The sequence below is a fragment of the Elephantulus edwardii genome, unplaced genomic scaffold, assembly GCF_000299155.1.
Source record: "Elephantulus edwardii isolate Elephantulus edwardi_28Jun2011 unplaced genomic scaffold, EleEdw1.0 scaffold00361, whole genome shotgun sequence".
Taxonomy (NCBI): Eukaryota; Metazoa; Chordata; class Mammalia; order Macroscelidea; family Macroscelididae; genus Elephantulus; species Elephantulus edwardii.
In genome coordinates this window covers 64,467-83,981 of record NW_006400111.1, presented here as the reverse complement: position 1 = coordinate 83,981, position 19,515 = coordinate 64,467, and the positions used below count along the sequence as shown (strand labels likewise).

At 41.9% G+C, this 19,515-nt stretch overlaps 1 protein-coding gene and 1 pseudogene across 2 annotated transcripts in view; one reads left to right on the top strand and one right to left on the bottom strand.

The window, feature by feature from the left end:
* Positions 1-19,515, bottom strand: part of PRKCB (protein kinase C, beta) — a 553,123-nt gene that overhangs the window by 531,228 nt on the left and 2,380 nt on the right. The window lies entirely within an intron of this gene.
* Positions 3,291-4,130, top strand: LOC102857257 (annotated as a pseudogene).

The following is a 19,515-nucleotide window of genomic DNA, read 5'->3' as shown; positions in this document are numbered from 1 at the left end:
ACACACACACTATATATATACATGCACACTATATATATATACACACACACACTATATATACACACACACTATATCTATCTATCTATATCTATCTACACACACACACACACACACACACAGCAAGAGCCATATATACACACTCTGCAGTCCCACTCATTGAACAAAAGTCAAGACCAGCACCGGCTCCACATAACGGGTGTTAAGATTACAGCCAACGCTGCCTAGTTTACCCTCAACTGTTCTACACAAACAACGAACAGAGAACAGCATATACCCCTCCACCTTCTATCAGAACCACCAGGAGACAGGAGGTAAAACACAAGAATTACCAAATGAGAAAGTGGCACAACACACCTGCATATCTCAGACACATATATCAAAACAAAATCATGTGAAGATAAGAACACCAAAATATCCTAGAGGCAACAGATAACTGCCAGCCACTCAAAAACTCAGGCTAGGATGACACCAAAAAGTGATGAAAATATAGAAGTAGTGAATCTCTCAAGAGGAAGAAAAGTTGTCGGAAAGTAAAGGAACTATTTTTTAAAAAAGTATAATTAAATGTCTTCTGAAGATTGTGAAAACATAGAAAACACAGAATTTTTTAAATATGCAAGATCAAACAGATGTCATAAATGGAAAGTTAGAGGCAATACAACAACATCAAACTGAGATTCTGAATATTAAGACTGACATTTTAGAAACAGCACAGTGAAAGGGCCTAAGAGCAGAAATGAAGAAACAGATCACCCCCTCAGTACGTGTTGATGAAGGGCAAGTTTCTCAATACCAATCTGCTCCAGGAACAATCAGAAGGAAGAAGGACAGAAATGAAGAAAGCATAAAAACTAGGTGGGATAACTTTAAAAAATTTAACCTACATGTGATTGGCATTCCAGAGCAGGAAGAGATCAAAAAATGAACAAAAAGGGGAAGAAAAAGGTATACTGCAACTGAAACAGATGAGGGAGAAAACTGTTTTAAAGGGTTATATGGGTATTATTGTCATGACAGGAGTCTAGAATGAAGGCTGCATAATGGAGTGGACTTGGGGAGAGGGATTGCATAACAGTGAAAGAGTTTTTTCTTTCTTTTCAAGGAGAAGAGTGAATTAGGGGAAGGGGGTGGGCAGCGAGAAAAGTGCAACAATGAATGACTGGAAACCCTGAGTCTCTATAGACTTTCATTAAAATAAATAATAATTTTAAAAGTACAAAGAAAACCAAGGAAAATTTGCTGGGAGAAAATTTCCCAAACATGATGAAAAATGAGAGACCAAGCATTCAAGAACAAACCTCAAACAGAACAGATCCCCAAAGAAAAACTCCAAGAGATAACATAACCAAATTTTCTAAAATTAAAGAGAAAAAAGAATACTGAACGCAGATTAGGGAGGAAATAAAGTTATCTATAAAGCGGAAGCTATAAAACTAAGCTCTAACTTATCAGGAGAAAGGACATAGGCAAGAGGGCAATTGGAAGCTATGTATAAAACCCTGAAAGAGAAAAAAAATGGCAATTACTGTTCCAGCAAAACTGGCCAAGAAACTCAAACACTTAAACACAAACAGAAAGTATGGGAATTTGTGAAAACTAGATCAACCTTACTCAAAATTATTAAGGAAGTTCTCTGGAGTTCTTTGGTCCAACAACAACAGACAACAATCTGAAATTATCAAGCACGACAAATCATTGAGGTACTAACCTCCCCACAGAAATGCACAAGCGTAATAAACATTTCAGACTAAAAGTAGAAAACAAGAGGTAACAGTCCAAAAATGATGAGACCTCCATCGGGAAAAGAAGTACAGTTACACAACTTCTAAATGGAGACAATGTTAAGGTAACATCAAGATCAAGTGAACTTCTTTTTTTTCATTTTAATTCATTTTTATTTTCATTTTATTCATTTCATTTTTATTCATTCATTGTTGTACCTCCCTTCCTCTCCCCAAATCCACTCTGCAATACACCTCTTGTTCCAGATTGCTGTTCTACGTATAATGCCTAATCATACATTCCTTTCAGACAGTCCATTCCCTCATCTATTCCAAAGCAGTGTTCATTATCTAGCCACTCTTTCCCTATTCTTCCCCCAACATCCATGTCAGTCCTATTTTATAACAGTGGTGTTATGCAGTATTTGTCCTTTTGTAACTGAGATATTTCACTCGACATAACTTCCAGGTTTACCCAGGTTGTGTAATGTTTTAGGAGTTCACTGTTTTTCTTTTTCTTTTTTTTTTTTTTCTGGCATAGTCTCTGTATTTCATTGTGTGATTTTTAAACACATGGTGCTAAACCTGACAATTACTTCTTTCTTAAAGTTGTTTCCCCACCCCCTGCCCCTGCTGTTTATTTGCTTCATTGAGTATTTCCCTGTGTCCACAGGCTTTGTTCATATTTCCAATGTCAAAGGCTTTCTAATCATATTTTTTAAAACTATGAGTTTGTACCGATCAACACTCTCAATATGCATTCCTTGTGATTTTTCAGACTTAGGAGGAAAGCTCCTCTTGTTTTTCATACTATAGTAGTGGTAGTTCCACATATCTACATGAAATCCTGCATCCTGCTGCTTCTGGCTCTAACTGAAAGAACAGCAGGAGGGAATCTCAAAGCTGGAACAAATTAGAAGACTATGCTTTCTATAGTTACAGCAAAAAATTAAAAACCCTCTCTAGGGAGCATCATTCCACAGGTGACCGACCACTAGCTGTAGGGAACCTTCTATACCTTCATGCTGGGCTTTTAACATACTCTGGAGTTGACCATTTTCAATGCTGCATAATATTCACATAAGTTTTGTTTTGCTATTGACAAATATCATCCTGCCAGAACAGGAGAGTTAATGAATTATGGACTTTTTCTAAGCAAATATATATTTATCCTAGAAGTAGAAAATGGAAGAGAATAGAATATAATTGGATTTAATGCAATTTCTAAAAGATGAAAATAAATATCAGACTCAAAATTTAAAAAAATAATAGATCAAGAGAACTTGCTTAGACTTCAAATAAAATAGTAACTTATAAGGACACATCCCAGAAAATCCGTAAACTCACCAAAATAGAACAGAAAAATCATAAGCAATTAGAAAACACTAAACCAACAGCAATGATCAAATATTGTAGTTGATGTTATAAAATATATTTGAATGATGTTATAATTACACAGTTATAAAACAATGTATAGAAATGATCAAACCATCCTCAGGGCAGCCATTGCCCTAGCCGCTTGAGGAGGGAGCAAATCACGGAAGGCGGCTCCCGACTGGAACCGCAGTCATGGGAAACACCACCAGCGACCGAGTGATCGGGCAGCCGCCTTGGGCACGTGCCGCGGGGGCTGGCGGCCCTGCCCCGGGCAAGGAACACAAGTTCATGGTGGGCAGCACCGACGACCCCAGCATCTTCATTCTGCAGGACTCTAAGCTCCCTGGGGACAAAGAGTTTGTATCATGACAGCAAGAGTTGGAGGATGCTGTAAAGCCCACACAGCAGGCCTGGCCCACAGTTAATCACTGGTCTGAAGGAGGCAAGGAAGTCTTCATCTCTGGATCCTTCAACAATTGGAGCACAAAGATTCCACTAATTAAAAGCCATGATGATTTTGTTGCCATGCTGGACCTTCCTGAATGAGAGTACTAGTATAAGTTCTTCGTAGATGGACAGTGGGTTCATGACCCATCAGAGCCTGTAGTAACCAGTCAGCTTGGCACAATTAATAACTTGATCCATGTCAAGAAATCGGATTTTGAGGTGTTTGATGCTTTAAAGCTAGATCCTATGGAAAGTTCAGAGACTTCTTGCCGAGACCTTTCCAGCTCACCCCTGGGGCCTTATGGTCAAGAAATGTATGTGTTTCGGTCTGAGGAGAGATTCAAATCTCCACCCATCCTTCCTCCACACCTTCTCCAAGTTATTCTTAACAAGGACACTAACATTTCTTGTGACCCAACTTTGCTTCCTGAGCCCAATCATGTTATGCTGAACCATCTCTGTCCATTAAGATAAAGAAACTAAGGCTCAGAGAAGGCCAAACTGCCAGACAGCGTGATGGTTCTCAGTGCAACTCATCGCTACAAGAAGAAGTATGTCACAACTCTGCTGTACAAACCTATCTGAGGGAGACCTTCCTGCCTCCCAGGATTCCAGAGAAGCATCTCCCTTACCGTTCTGGACTGAGCCAGTCGTAACCTGCTGAGACTGGAAGGCCAATTTGCTTTGAGGCTGATTGATATGTGTGTTCCAGAGCCTCTAAGTAGGATGCTCTGCTTTTGCATTTGATTGCAGATGAGAGCTTTATGAATTCATGGAATTTATTTTAAGAAAAAAAATACAGGCACATATATGTGAGAATAAGATTATTGGAACCTCCTAAAAAATTATCAAACCAGAGAATAATAAAATTAAACTAAAAACTTAATCTTAAAAAAATGTAAAGCCCTGGACACCTTTTGGAAGATCAGATCAAATCGGAATCAATTCTAGGGCACTTGAGTTCTGAGTTCACTGGAGAAAGAGTAGAAATCCAGTCACCAAAAGATGATGTCATGGATTGAACAGTGTCCCTTCAAAAAATATGTTGTTGTTGTTGTTGTTGTTGATTGCCATCGAGTTGAGCACGAGTCATAGTGACCCTATGAACAAAAGGTCTGAGGCCTTTCTATAACTATCATCATTTATTAAAATTCATAGAATTTCCAAAGGTATGTTGTTTAAGGAAGTGGATGCCACTCCTGCTTCCAAATATTAATATTAATACATTCTATAAATACACCTATGTACTGAGCAGAGCCAGCAAGGGGCAAAGCTATGTAAAATCAATAAAAATCAAACACTTGAGCGAATGAGATGCTGGTCCTAGGGCCTCAGAGTCTTGGGGAACTTAATTAAGGTCAGTTAGGATAAAATAATCCACAAAGACAATGTTCTACCTCTTACTTTGGGAAGAAGCCACTGGGGTCTCAAAAGCTTGCAAGTAACCATCTAATGTGAAACTACTGGTTTGTTCCTGTATGGAACAGAGAAAAAGAGACGAAAGGCAAAGATGTACTGAAAAGACAAGTTCAAAGCACTAATGAACCATGAGAACCTCAACTCTCACACACCTCTAAGATCAGACGATCAAGATGTTGCCCGACTACTGCTGCTGACCACTTTCAAAGGGATCACAACAGAAAAACCTGCAGAAAGTTGAGGCAAATGTGGAACAAAGCTCAAAACCATAAAAAGGCTAGGCTTACTTATAGAAGAGACTCTTTAGACTTGGTCTCAAGAAAATCTGGAACAAAACTCACCTCCTTTGCATTAGCAGAATAACTCACTATGGACTATGCTACTAGACATCCCTTTTATTATTAATGCAATTAATTAATTAATTAAATTCTAACCAACCCCTTATATGTATTGTCTTTTCCTTAACTCAACTATTTCTTTTCACTCCTCTCTCCCTATACGTTATTTTAATTTTCCCAATGTTATATTGTATTGTTTTATTATTATTAATTTTAATGAAAATTTCCAGAGATTTTGAATTTTCATTCATTCATTGTTGCACTTTGCTCCCAGCCCACCCTTCCCCTCCAGTTCATTCTTCTCTTTGAAAAGTAAAAGAAAAATTATTTCATTGTTATACAATCCCTCCCCCCAAGTCCACTCCACTATGCAGACTTCGTTCTGGACTCCTGTCATGACAATAATACCTAATCATATATACCTTTTAAACAGTTCTCTCCCTCATATGTTTCAATGTAGTATACATAATTTATCCCATCTTTCTCACTCTCCCCCCAACCCTGATGTCAGCCCCATTTTACAACAGTGGCACTATGCAGTATTTGTCTTTTTGTGTTATGTTGATTTTGCTGTGTACCATAGAACTGGAATCAACCCATAGCTAACCCTCCGGTGGGTTTTCGGAGGCAGTTAATTGCACAGGAGACTGTCCATCTTTCTCCTGCAGAGTAGTTGGTGGCCTCGAACCACGTGCCTTTGGAATTGCAGCGCTGCTTCCTGCCACTAGGCCTCCAGAGCTCCTCTACACACACCCACATACCCCACTGTGGCTAAAAGACACAAAAAAGTTCTTATAAACTTCATAATAGCACAGACTCCCTTTGTCAACCTTTTTATACTTAACTACTGTAAGTAGTTGTTGACTATCTAAACTAACTGATCATGAACTTTGATGCCCAAGACCTGTAGTTGGCTGAGTGACTGGACAAATGACTCTGCATCTAAACCTTTATTTCTTGAATCTGTAAAATGAAGACAATCACACTGTAAACAGATCATCGCGATAATTACGGAGACAAAGCATGCAAAATCAACTGTCTGATACTTACTGAGGATTTACTTTATGACAGCCATTACAGGCTGAGTCTGTATTAACCAAAGACATAAACAATGAAATAATGCAGAAACTGTAACGATTTCTATGATAAACCAAATAGTTGTAGGAGGATTAAGAGTAGAATTCAATCCCATCTCTAAACTGAATTTCTCTAGGGTGTATGTGGCTTGTTAATTCCTTGTATCTCACTAGAGAAAAAAGTAGAGAAAGTCAGGCTGAAGAGGTGAACCAAGAGATACTCTCCAGGGGTGGAGTGCACCTTTATGGACTCAGGCCCTTGCAGGCTTTTGCAGCTCCCCAACACTGAGCAGGACCAGGACACATGGAAATCCCCAGGGAATGCAGGTCGGTAGATGATGACAGATGTAGAAGGAAACACAACCCTAGAGTTGCTGAGGGAACCAGCACTTCCCACCATCACCAATAGCAAAAGGAAACCTCCTCCTAGAGACGGCACGCTGAACTTGAACTTGCAGCTTTCTAAACTGTAAGAGAATAAATTCTTCTTTATTACAGCCATCCATACGTGGTAGCTCTCAAATGGCAATATGATATAACAAAAACAAAGGGGCCTTCAATTTAGATAAAGAGACCCCCTCACCACTCTACATGCAAATCCTGATTCCCTATGTATATAATTTGACTCAGAATTATCAATACCCTAGCTGTCAATTTTGCCTCTCTGCTTAAAAAAAGAAGAAAAGAAATAAAAAGGGGGGAAAATCCACAGAACTGTCAATTTGCAGTATTTCCGAAACTCTGAAGAATTATCCCCTCTGTTAGGAAGGAAGACATACAGTATAGGAATGTCCCATAAAGTTCAGCACCCTCACACAAAACCACCTTCCATCCAACTCACCTGCTTCTTCAACCCAAATGAGTACATAAACATTGCACTCAAAGAGATAAGGAAAAGCCAAATTTTAAAGTGTGGGCAGATTTCCACCAAAAGCTGAAATTTCATTGGTACCTTTTCAAAATGAAGCCAGCAGACAGGAGCAGTAACAGACTTCAACTCAATTGTCTGAGGTTTCCCACAAAAAGCATTGGCCGTACCGATGTTAAACCCACCACTTCTACAACTCCCAGGGAAGGAGCCCTGGGGGCACAGTGACCTAAAGGTTGGTGGTTTGAACCCACCAGATGCTCTGTAGGAGAAAGATGTGGCAGGCTGCTTCCACAAAGATTTATTGTCATTGATGTTGTTGAATGGGAACCAACTCATAGCTGACCCTCCAGCCAGTTTTCAGAGGCTGTAAACTGTACAGGAGGAGATTTTTCCATCTTTCTTCTGTGAAGCAGCTGTTAGATTTTAACCACTTGTCTCTAGGCTGGCAGTACAACTCCTTACCATTGAATTACCAAATGATGACAACCTTGGAAATCCCAACATTCTACTCTGTTTTGCTCTGTCCTTCCACAAGATAGGCTGATAAACCATGAATGTAGTTAGTAATGGACCTGAGCATGTTGGACAAGTAAAGGAAGGTGCAGGACAGGGTTCTGATCCATGGACTCGATGGCACATAACAGCAACAACAATAAGGTCATTGTGCATCAGGACTCACGCCATGGCAATTGGCTTATTTTCTTTTTCTGTTGTTGTCATTTGTTTTGGTCCTGGCTAAGCATTTTTCTCTCAAATTCCTTGTAAATTGTACCTAACTGCTGCTGACCACATTTAAGAATATCTTCTTCATTCCAGGGCATTCATTTTGCCCACCCAACGAGACTGTAAATAAAGAAAAGGACCTTACTGATGTGCCCAGCCCAGGAGAGCATCAAAATCCCTTCATTATCAAGCGCTCACTGCCTTCCAGCAACACCCTAAGGAAACACATGGCAGGTGCCCAATAAACTAGGCAGTCACTCCTTCTACCTCAGAAGAAAGAAAAGCTCAAAGAGGTGGAGGAACTTGCTCAAAGTCACAGAGCAAGGCGTGACAGTCTGAACTGATGCCTTTCTGTCTCCAGTGCACGGATCTGTCACCAACGTGCAGCATGTGCTCAATAAACACGTGCCACCAGATAAGTGACAGCAGTAGAGAGAGAGAGAGAGTGGGAGGGTTCCTTTCAGAGGATAAATCATTTCTACGGCTCTCCGTGCCTAAAGATGCAGCAAGGAAAGATATCCCTATTGTTAGAACCACAAAAATAACCCAGTAACCACCCCTCAAAATAGCACCATCAACAGTATGACTGACGTGAAAAAGCCAATCGTCTCCCTCAGATATGAAAAGCGCAGTGGCTCTGGTCAGGCTTCTCCGTGGCTGCAAAGTGGTCATTCCACAGTTTCCCCCCACCTGCCCCTCAATCCCACAGGCCTGGAATTTCAGGATCTGAGTCATGGCGATCACTGTTTCAAAATTCATCTCCTGCTCTTCTTTTTTTAAAAAAAAAAATAAAATAAAATAAAAATCTGGTCACCTCACTCACCACCCCACATCCTACTTTTAAAATAACAACAACTTTCTAGTTGCTATGCTGGCTGACTTCACAAAGCCCAAGGCTTCTGAGATGACCTGTGTCTCCTCGCACACACCCCTCCTTCCTGGTCCCTCTGCAAATCTGGTTCTATCTCCTCGGGTCTCAATTTATGCAGATTCTGCCTGTAACATCTCCCTCTCCCCGCCACCCCTTTGTCAATCTGGAAACTCCTACTCCCCCTGGGAGACTGTTCTCAATATGTCACCTCCTGGGGGGGGCATCCTCTGTACCCCTCTCAGGAAGCAGGGAGGCAAAGCATTTCTACACCTTTGGTGCAGCGCATTTCATGATGTGTCAGAACTAACTGGCCAAGTGTTCTTTATCCACTCAAAAGACCAGAAGGCCTGCTTTTACCAGAGGGCTTGGGAGGAGAATAGGAGAAGAGTGGATAAAAAATGAACACTGCACTGGAACAGATGCAAGAAAGACCTGTTTAATAAGAATATAAGATCAGGCATTATGTGTACAACAATAGTCCAGAGTACAAGGTACATTGAAAAGAGGGCTGGGGCGGGGTAGGTAATTGTGCAACAAGGAATGTTTAAAAAAACCCCAAATAAAAGTGAAAGGAAGGGAGAGAGGGTAAAAATGTACAACAATGAATGAATGAAAATCTAACTTATCTGTAAACTTTCATTAAAATCACAATTAAAATAAAAAATTTTATTATTAAAAAACAGACCAGAATGATCTTCAAGAGCAAGGACAGTATTTTTTTCCAGAGCTCCTGTCACCACCTAACACTCTCAGTTTAAAGTTGCTTGTTTATTTTTGCTTTAAACTACAAACTCTATGGGGGCAAGATTTGACTAGAACATAAATTCCACGAAGACAGGGACTCTGTTTCAATCACAGCCCTCGTCCCAGTGCCTAGAAGGCCACCTGCTGCATAGCTGTGGCTGTCACTGTTGTTGTTAGGTATCACTGAGGCACTTGGGACTCACAGCAAACCTGTAAACAACAGACCTGAACCCTGCCCTGGCCTGTGCCATCTTCATCATCTCTGATAAAGCTCGAGCCCCATTGTTACAGTCACCATGTCAATTCATTCCATCAAGGGTCTTCCTCTCTTTCACTGATTCTCCACACTTCCAAGCATGATGTCTCTTTCTAAGGAGCGGTCCCTCCTAGTAGTAGGTCAAAAATACGTGAAAAAAAGTTTCACTCTCTTTGCCTGTAGTCATTCAGTAGATATTTGTTGACTGGATGAGAAGTCTCTGGAGGTTCAAATCCACCAGAGAGAAAGGGACAAACTTCTCCTGTGTGATTTATAGCTTTGGCAACCCATTGGAGGGTCAGTTATGAGTCAGTTCTGACTCAAAAACAATGAGAGAGAGAGAAAGAAGGAGAGAGATGAAAGGAGGATGGGTGATGGGGAGTGTTGGGTGGGCCGACAGGAGAATGGCTGGGAGGATGGCTCAATGAATGGATAGAGGAGGGATCATGATTGATTAGTATAAGGTCACACTCATGGAGTCAAAAACTAGACATTTAAAACCAGATCTGTTTTGATTTTTGAGCCTGTACTCTGAATCTCAATATCATTCTGCACTCTATCTGGTCTCTAGACATTGGCAAAATAAAAGGAGAAAGAGTTCCTTCCATCCAGGAGCAGAATCATTGTTGAATTAATGATACTGCATCTTTCTATTAATAAAAACATAATTTATTGTGCTTTTGGTGGAAGTGTACGTAACAAATTGGTTTGACAATTTCTACACAAAGTGTTCCTTGACTTAATTGATTTTTTTTTACATTGTGTCCACAGTCTCTTGAAATATTTTCTGGTTGGTCCATTTCTAAAACTCTAGTTGATGCTGCATAAGTTCGACCAGCTAAATTCATCTCATCTGCGAATAGCAAGACTCAAATGGAAGGGTCAGAGCCTTTTAGGCCTAGGTCTGGTTTCCCGTTTTGAGTCATAAGGGCAGCAGCCCTTTACATGTGGGCAAAGAGACATGCAGGCGATACATGATACAATCAGACCAAAGGAAAATTAAAGTGAACACAGTGACAGGAATAAGGATAAAGATTAAGAGAGTAAGACCTTTGAAAAAACGCTACCATCTATTCCAGAGACGGTACTACTGACGCTGTGCCTTTCAACGCTGCAACATCGTCAAACATTTCCAGGAAAGTCACTGAACTCCCATTCAAATTTCCAAGGAGAAGCAACCAATACAAATTGAAGTTCAGGGGTAGATCCGAACCAGGCTCATCATCAGGTAAAAGTGGAAGGTTAAACAAAAACGGGGGAGTGGCTTACAGGTCAAACATGTCTTTATGTTGTACATAAGCAAGCGCTGGTGGCCTAGTGGCAAAAAGCTGTGCTGCAATAAGGAAAGCACACGGTTCGAATCCACCAGCTGCTCTGCAGGAGAAGGATGGGCTGCCTCTGAAAATCCACTAGAGGGTCAGCATAAGTCGATTCCACACAGCAACAACAACATGTTCTCATAATTCTTCCAAGTTCCTTAAAGAATACTCAGTGTTTATTAAGAGCTCGGACTTGTGCTAAAGAGAGCGTAAAGCAAATGGAGAGTTTCCTCTTAATGAAACCAGGAGAGGGAAAGATGTCAGAAAAGAAGGAAGAGAACAAAACCACAGGTTTTTTCTGTCGATGTGCTGCAGCCCTGCTTGTTATAAAACTACTTCAAAATCTCTCCCAAACAGAAGACAGCACAACTTCAGCCCGCAGCAGAATGAACAGTTGTTGAAGATCAGGCTTGGGCTCCGGGTAATGGAGGCCCCCAGGGGGCAGTGACCGGCTGGAGCTCCTTAGAGGGCTGCGCTCCACGGGAGGAAAATGGGCCGTCTTCACAGCTTCAGAAACCCAACGGAACTGACCCAGTAGCACTGAGTGTCTTAACTTTATGAGCAAGTAAAGAGTGACCGTGAGCCGCCAGAAAACTGGCCAGCAGCCCGCGGATGCTCCTCACCGAAATGTTTATTTCTCACTTTTTCTTTAGTCCCAGTCTCCTGCCTCAGCCCTCTTCCTCGACCTCCCAAAGTGTCTCCTTCTTTCCGCTTCAGAAGAGTCACCTCAAACTGCATCTCCTGATCAAAAAGGAAGTCAGCTCATTATTTGAGGTATTAGCTAAGCGTTATCTGTCACACTGCAAGAAGCCACCTTGAGACGGCAGTCTAAAGCCACCAAACACTCGTCTTACTTCAAGTCCCAGGACAAAGAAGAGATTTGGGGCTTCTCTACAGAATGTCACACAGATAAGACCTCCCTGAGTAACTTAAACCAAGATACAAAAGTTTAGACTCAGATTTTAGCTCTGAGTTTTGCCAATTATCTCTGAAAATGGGATGACTTTATCATTTTTTTAAAAAAATTGAGTGAAGGTTTACAAATCATACTGACTTTTTATTCAATCATTCTGAGACATTTTGCTTTAAATCATTAATTACAAATAATTAATGTGATTCATTATAACGGCTAATCAACTCCTTATTATAGATTGCCTTTCCCTTCACTCAATGTATCTATTCATTAATTTTTACTCCCCTCTCCCTCCTTTCTCATTCCAAGTATCCGTGAAAATGAGACTCTTTAATGTCATTTTTCAGACTAAAGAATTCCTTAGCCTCACTTCTAACTTTAAATAGCTTCCACATGCATATTTAGAACTTCCAAAGTTCTAACCAAAGTGAAATTAAATATTGGTGGAATGACGTGTAGAATCTCTATCACCCTCACTAGACTACAAGTTCCAAGAACAACCTTCTCAATTTCTCTCGCCATTCCCAAAATGTAGAGCTCCTGACACATGGAACTTTATTCAGTGAGTGATCGGGGGGGATGGACTGATGAGAGAGTGGATGGATGAATGGACATGTGCACAGGTGGATGTGATGAAGAGGTGAGACTCCCACCTAGTCAAGAGGGGCTAGTCCTTGGGAAAAGACATGATGATGAAAAAAGATGAGGGTCAATGAAAGAAAGATCTCAATGAGAGGGGCTGACATCATGCCTGCAGCAACGGGCTGGAGGTTGGTGGAGATCAGGAGGATGGTACAGAACAGGACAAAGTGTTCATCTGTTGTTCTGAGGGCTGCTATGGGACATAGTGACTTGATGGCATCCAACAACAACAACAACAACAACTATATTTTCTTTTGTTGTTTTTTATTATTATTAGTGTGTGTGTGTGTGTGTGTGTGTACCGTCAAATCAGATCTGACTGGTACAGGAGGACATTGCCCCTCCTTCTCCAGCAGAGGAGCTGGTGGATTCAAACCACGTACCTCTGGGATTTCAGTGCAGCTTCTTGCCACTAGGCCACCAGCGCTCCCTTAACAACTATGTTTTCAAGCAGCCATCACACCTCCAAATGCCAAATATAACACTGTTGTTATTGTTGTTGTTGTGTGCCACTGAGTCAACTATAACTCATAGTGACTCCATGCACAATAGCTCTGAACCCTGTCCTATCCTGAGCCAACCTCACTGTCTCCAACATACCTATTACCTGCTACTATGTCAACCCACGTCATGCAGGGTCTTCCTTTCCTGCACTGTCCCCCCGCTCTTCCAAGTATGATGCCCTTCTTGAGGCCAGTACTCTATCTATAGTTGTTGTTGTGGTTGTTGTTGTTGTTGTTACGTTCCCTTGAGTCAGAACTGACCCAGAGCTTAACCTACAGCGGGTTTTCAGAGGCAGTAAATTGCACGGGAGGAGACTGCTCATCTTTCTCCCGCAGACCAGTTGATGGATTCGAACTGCTGCTTATAGGTTGGCAGCACAGCTCCTTACCACTGGGCCACCAGCGGTCTCTAATATTCTTATTTCTAGAATATCACACAATGGGGAAGTTTGATATCTGAAGTCAAAGAACCATGATATTAGATCAAATGCCAAATATGATAAAGAATGAAGCCTCTGAATGTACCAATCATGCAATGAACATTTCCACTAAGGCCGCACTCCAAGCAAAGATTCATTGGACTGCAGAGTCAAAAGATCAAATCTTGCATTTTAAATTATACTTAGTAATTCAATTGCCTGTAAATGAAATAAGGGAGCTCTGGTGGCTTGGTGGTAAGGTGATGTGCTGTCAACGCAAAGGTACACTGTCTGAGTCTGTCAGCTTTTCTGCAGGAGAAAGATGGCCATTCTCCTCCTGTGCGATTTACTGCCTCTGAAAACTGGCTGGACGGTCAGCTATGAGTCAGTTCCAACTCAGTGGGACACAACAACAGAGTAACTGAATTCTGAGTCAATTCTAACTCACCGGCAATGAGTTTTGAGCTCAATAACTGAAATGCATCAAAAGGAGATGCACATTCTCAAAACTGTCACAGACCTACTTAAGAGAAATTCCAACAGCAACAATTATTTTAGCAAAATTCCTTTCAAATTTTCAGTTTCTTCTCATCAGTCACCTTTTCTTACAGCCTCGTCCTTATTGGCCCATAACCACTAGAAACAATCTGTATCTAGTTCCAGGCAGTATGTGGAATATTCCTCCCGCTGCCACGGAGTCAATTCCAAGTGCCAGTCACCTTCCAATGGCTTCCAAGGCTGTAAATATTTAAGGGAGGAGATTGCTCATCTTTCTGATGAGAAGTTGGTGGATTCGAATGACTGACCTTCCTGGTGGCAGCCCCAAACGCTACACACTATACCATCCTGGCTCCTTGGAAGCAGCCCCAAACACTACACACTCTACCATCATGGCTCCTGGGCGCATCACTAGTATTCGGAAACAATGCATTTAATTCGTTTCTAAGTGCCCGTATAGATCACTGTTGTTCTGTGCCAGAACCAACTCATAGCTGACCCTCCAGTAAGTCTTCAAAAGCTAAATCATAGGGAGGAGATTGCCCATCCTACTCCCTCCGCAGCGGACTGGAACTTGAAGCTGCAGCATAACTCTTTACCACTAGGCACCTAGAGTTAAGTTTTCAAGAGTTCTTTTTTCCATAGTTACTTAGAAAATTATATAACCTAGATTGAAAATCTCTATTTTTAAAAATTCGATTTTTAAAAGTCATATTTTCCATGTATATGTGGAACATTATATTATCTAGTGGAAAAGCTTTACTCTTTCACTTAAAAGCTGTTCTGCAAAGTGAATTTACTTACCGTTTCCTCTCCAAGGAACCAGCTCACCTTCCTAAAACCCGGTATAAACTCACTCAACAAGACTTTTCTCCATTTGGACACTGGGCCTAAATTTTCACTCGTGGAGGAGGGAAAAGGAAGGAAAATGCTAAACCATCAAAAAGGAAGTCAACACGCCTCTGACTTTTATCTACATAGAAAACCCTACAAGGAATTCAGAACAAGCCTAAAAGACAGCAGAGTTTGGCTCCCAGGCCTCTGAGATCTGCTTCTAGAATGAGTGAAGTCACGTCAGAACTCACTCACCGCTGATCTACCAGCAGGTTTTCAGAGGCAGTAAATCGCACGGGATTCAGAGCAGTTGGTGGATTCGAATCACATGCCTTCACGTTGACAGCACAACTCCTTATCATTAAGCCACCAGAGTTCCCTCTAGAATCACCAATTCTAGGTTTTCAGGGATCACAAAAATCAATGCCCTGGAATGTTTCCAGAGTCCACAGCAAGTTTAGACCTTTCGCACAATGAAAAGATGGTAAAGGAAAGACGATGCTGAGCAGACCTGACAACGGCCGGCTGGGCCCAGGCGCTGAGCCGTGTACTCACTGGTATTATCCAAAACCTACAAAGAAATACGCCTGAGAAGAAAAACCACTTAAATACATGAAAGAGGCAGAGTGATTTCATGAGTTCCAGAATTAACCCTCTCATTTTGACACATTTTCCTACAGTAATAACGATCATTTCACTTAGTATCAATGATACTTGCCCGGGTATTTCTCGTACATTGCCTTATTGACTTCTCACTGTCACCCTCTGAGGTAAGAACTACTGTTCCCATTTTGCAGATGAAAAAGCTGAGGCTACTAAAGACAAATGACTTGCCCAATGTCACACAACAACAGGCAGCTGAGGGAAAATCCAGTTGCCTGAATCCAACCCAAGCTATGAATTCTGAACCTCTGACTTTTACTGTCCCTCTCTTGCCATTGAGCTGTTTCCTCTTTTTAAAAAATTACAGCCAAATATATATATATAAATATTTCCCTCCCTGATAAGTTACAAAAGCTCTGTAGGCTATAAGCTCACCCTAATGTTTGTCTTACTTAGAATTGGGGCACAAATGCAGGTTTGTTGTTGTTACGTGCCAGCAAGACAGAACTGCCTCAAAGCGGCCCCTCCAGCAGGTTTTCAGAGTCTGTAAATTGCAATGGAGGAAACTGGTCAGCTTTCTCCTGAGGAGCAGCTGGTAGATTTAAACCGCAACACAGCTCCTTGCCACTAAAGCACCAGACTCCCTAATGTAGGTTTGCAGTGCTTGTTAGGTTCCTTCAAGTCAAGTACTACTCCCAGCAACCCTACGAACAACAGCTCTAAACCATGTCATATCCAGTGCCACCCTTATCATCCCCAAAGCACTTCAGTCTATTGCCACACAGTCACTGTATCAATCCACCTTGCTGACGGTTCTCCCCTCTTTGACTGACCCTCCATCTTCCCGAGTGTGTTGTTGCTTTTCAAAGGAACAGCCTCTCCTAACAACATGTCCAAAGTATGTGAGATGAAGCTTCATCAACCCTGCCTCTGAGGAGCACTCTGGTTGCACTTTCTCCACGAAAATACCTGTTTGATCTTTGGCAGTTCCATGGCATGTTCAGAAAGTCACAGAGAGAAGTCTGCCTTGCTTTCCTGAGAGACCCCACTTCCAATCTAGAATTTAGGCTGTTTTCCAAGACGGTCACAGCCCCAATCTCCCAGCAACTGCAATCTTAAGTTCACAGAATGATTTTCTTTTTAAAAAATAAGAAGACAGAAATAAAAGGAGAGCAGTAATGTGGCAAAGACATGACACAAGTAAAAAATAGCTAGACTTAAGCTCTCCTGAAAACACAAAAATCCATATTTTCCCGTGGTTTATGGACTTTTCAGTCTTTCTCTCCCAAAGCCATCCCAGTTCCCATGACAGTAATATGGATCATGGAAGCCCTACTCAACAGCTTCATTGCCTTGTGGTCACGCGGTACACCGCCACCCAAGAATCTCTTCAACCCCGGAGTATCCTCCCTCCCTTTTCTACTTTTGAAATGCAGTCCTTCAGCCTCTCTTGCAGCAAGGTGTGGGCATGCGTTACGTTCCAACCAAGAGCACACAGAGGCTTCCAAAAGTGAAACAAGAATATGTTCTTTGCCTTTCTGTGTCCCTCGCTTCCGTCCTTCTGGCTGAAGGCTGTGATGACTGGGATTCTGGTATCTTTCTTGGACAGTGAAATAAAGGATCCTCCCTAGGGAATGATGGAGCAGAAAAAAAGAACTGAAAGGAACCTAGTTAGAGTTCTGGAGTTCTGCGTTGCTAACTTATCTGAGCAATGAATAACGATGACAGAAGAAAAACTGATGCTTTTGAGTTGCGGTGTTGGAAGAGAGTCCTGAATATCCCATGGACTGCCCCCCCCCAAAAACTTGCCAAAATAATGTGATATGGAACTTCACCATTCTTGCCTTCAAGAAGTAATCTGGCTGCATCCAAAAAAAAAAAAAAGCAGATACGTCTTGGAGAATATGAAGGCATACTGCCCCTTGGAGACAAGGATGGTGAAGAATGGGCATGTCGCTAGGAGAGGATAGTCTGTAAAGAAGGACATCATGCTTGGAAAGGTGGAGGAATGACGAAGAAGAGGAAGACTCTCAATCAGGTAGACTGACACAGTGACTGCAGCAATGGGCTCAAGAGTGTCAGAGCCTGTGAGGTTGGCATAGGATAGGACAGGGATCAGAGCTATTGTTTATAGGGTTGCACTGAGTCATACACAACTTGACAACACCTAATAATAATAAACTTCTACTAGAGAATAAAATATAAGTCTTTTTTCTCTAAAATACATTGATCCTATTTTAAACAAATAGACTCTGTGGTAAAATGTTTGATCAATCTGCCCCACTCTTCTCATTTCTCCTCCAGTGGACTTCTCCAGTTCAAGCAGAGTATACTGGGAAGGAGTGGCATAGGGTGACCAGATGTTTGTCACAGATGGATTTTGGACTGTCCCCTGGTGATTGGTTTCCTAGCAAAAGGGACTCTGCAGAGCTGGTCTTCTCTCACTCCAGCTACTCCGCCATCAAGGGACTTGGGGACGATCCTAAGAGCTGATGTTTTCTGCATGCTTATGCTGTGTGAAGGTCCAAGAACCTTACGTGACACTCCAACTTTGAGTGTCTCCGCAACTCTTTAGGGAGAAATACTATCAATGGCTCTACTTCATAAATGGGGGGCGGGGGAAAGAGGCATTGTTAGTATGACTAAGAAATCTCAAAGTCAGTATCCAAACATACAGTGACTTGTCAGATGACATGTCCACCGCTCTACACTGTCTCTCCAGAAACAGCTAAAACTCAATCTCATTGCCATCAAGTTAGAACTGACTCATTGCTGACCTTCCAGAAGGTTTTCAGAGCCTGGAAATCACACAGAGACGGAAATAATAGCCCATCCTTCTGGCGAGTGCATGGTGGATTTCAACAATCAGAAGGACATCACCTTTGGGTCAGGAGCACAACACCCTATGGATTATACCAAGTGAGATTTCTTAAAAAGACCAAAAAAAAACCTGGGAACTACTACCTCCAAAATGACCAAATTTCATCAGAAATCTTAGTTCTGCTTTCTTTCATCACACTGGAATATTCCTAATCATTTTCCAGGCTTCAAATAGAGGGGTTTCTCAGATCTGTCATCACATGGACATTTCAAAATGCCTCCCCACCAAAAGCAGAGCAGCAGTGTGTTTTGTTTTGTTTTGTTTAAAAAGAAAAACAAAACAAAACAAAAAGAAGAAGAAGAAACCTCTGCTTGCAACAAATCACCTCTGACCTCAGGAAGAATCGAAGACAGAAACAGGTTCATGGAAGGAAAAGGCACCTCAAAGAAGAAATCACACATCTCAGTGCCAAGATACCATCAATACTTCAAGGCAATCAGACAAAACAACCCAAACTGCCTGTTCTAAGGCCTCAATTGTGGCCACTCAAGGGGATTTCCCTGAGACCAGTCTTCCAGGGAGAGGCTGCATGGGTCTGCTGGCTCCTCAATAAACCATATATATCTCAGGTGAGCGGACCACTGGGTCTTCCAGAAGCCAGAAGTGCCATACTGCCAAGCGTTTCTCAGTTACTAATGCCACCTGCCTTTGCTGGAGATCACTTTCCGAGCTAAGTCACAGCTCATGTACCTCAATTTTGCGAGGCTTTCTTCTCCTGATTAACGCAGCACCCCAGAGCGGGCAGCCTGACACCGAGATACACCCCAGAATGAGCCATTTCTCACTAGACTTACCAAACTGGCCTAAAGAGATGGGGCAGGGAGCACTTCCTGGAGCAAAGGCAGCAAACTGAATAATGCCTACAGGGACCAGACAGACCAGACAGCCAGAAAAGGGCCTGGCTGGGACTAAATAGTGACAAGATGGTGAAATGCACCTTGTCTTTGAAAACCATCTGCTCTCCAGACCCAAACAGTAACAAAGAGAGTGGGGTCCCACCCTCAGTAAAATTTAAAAAAAAAATTCGGGGGGGGGGGGGGGGAGGGGTTTGTGCGGGGAG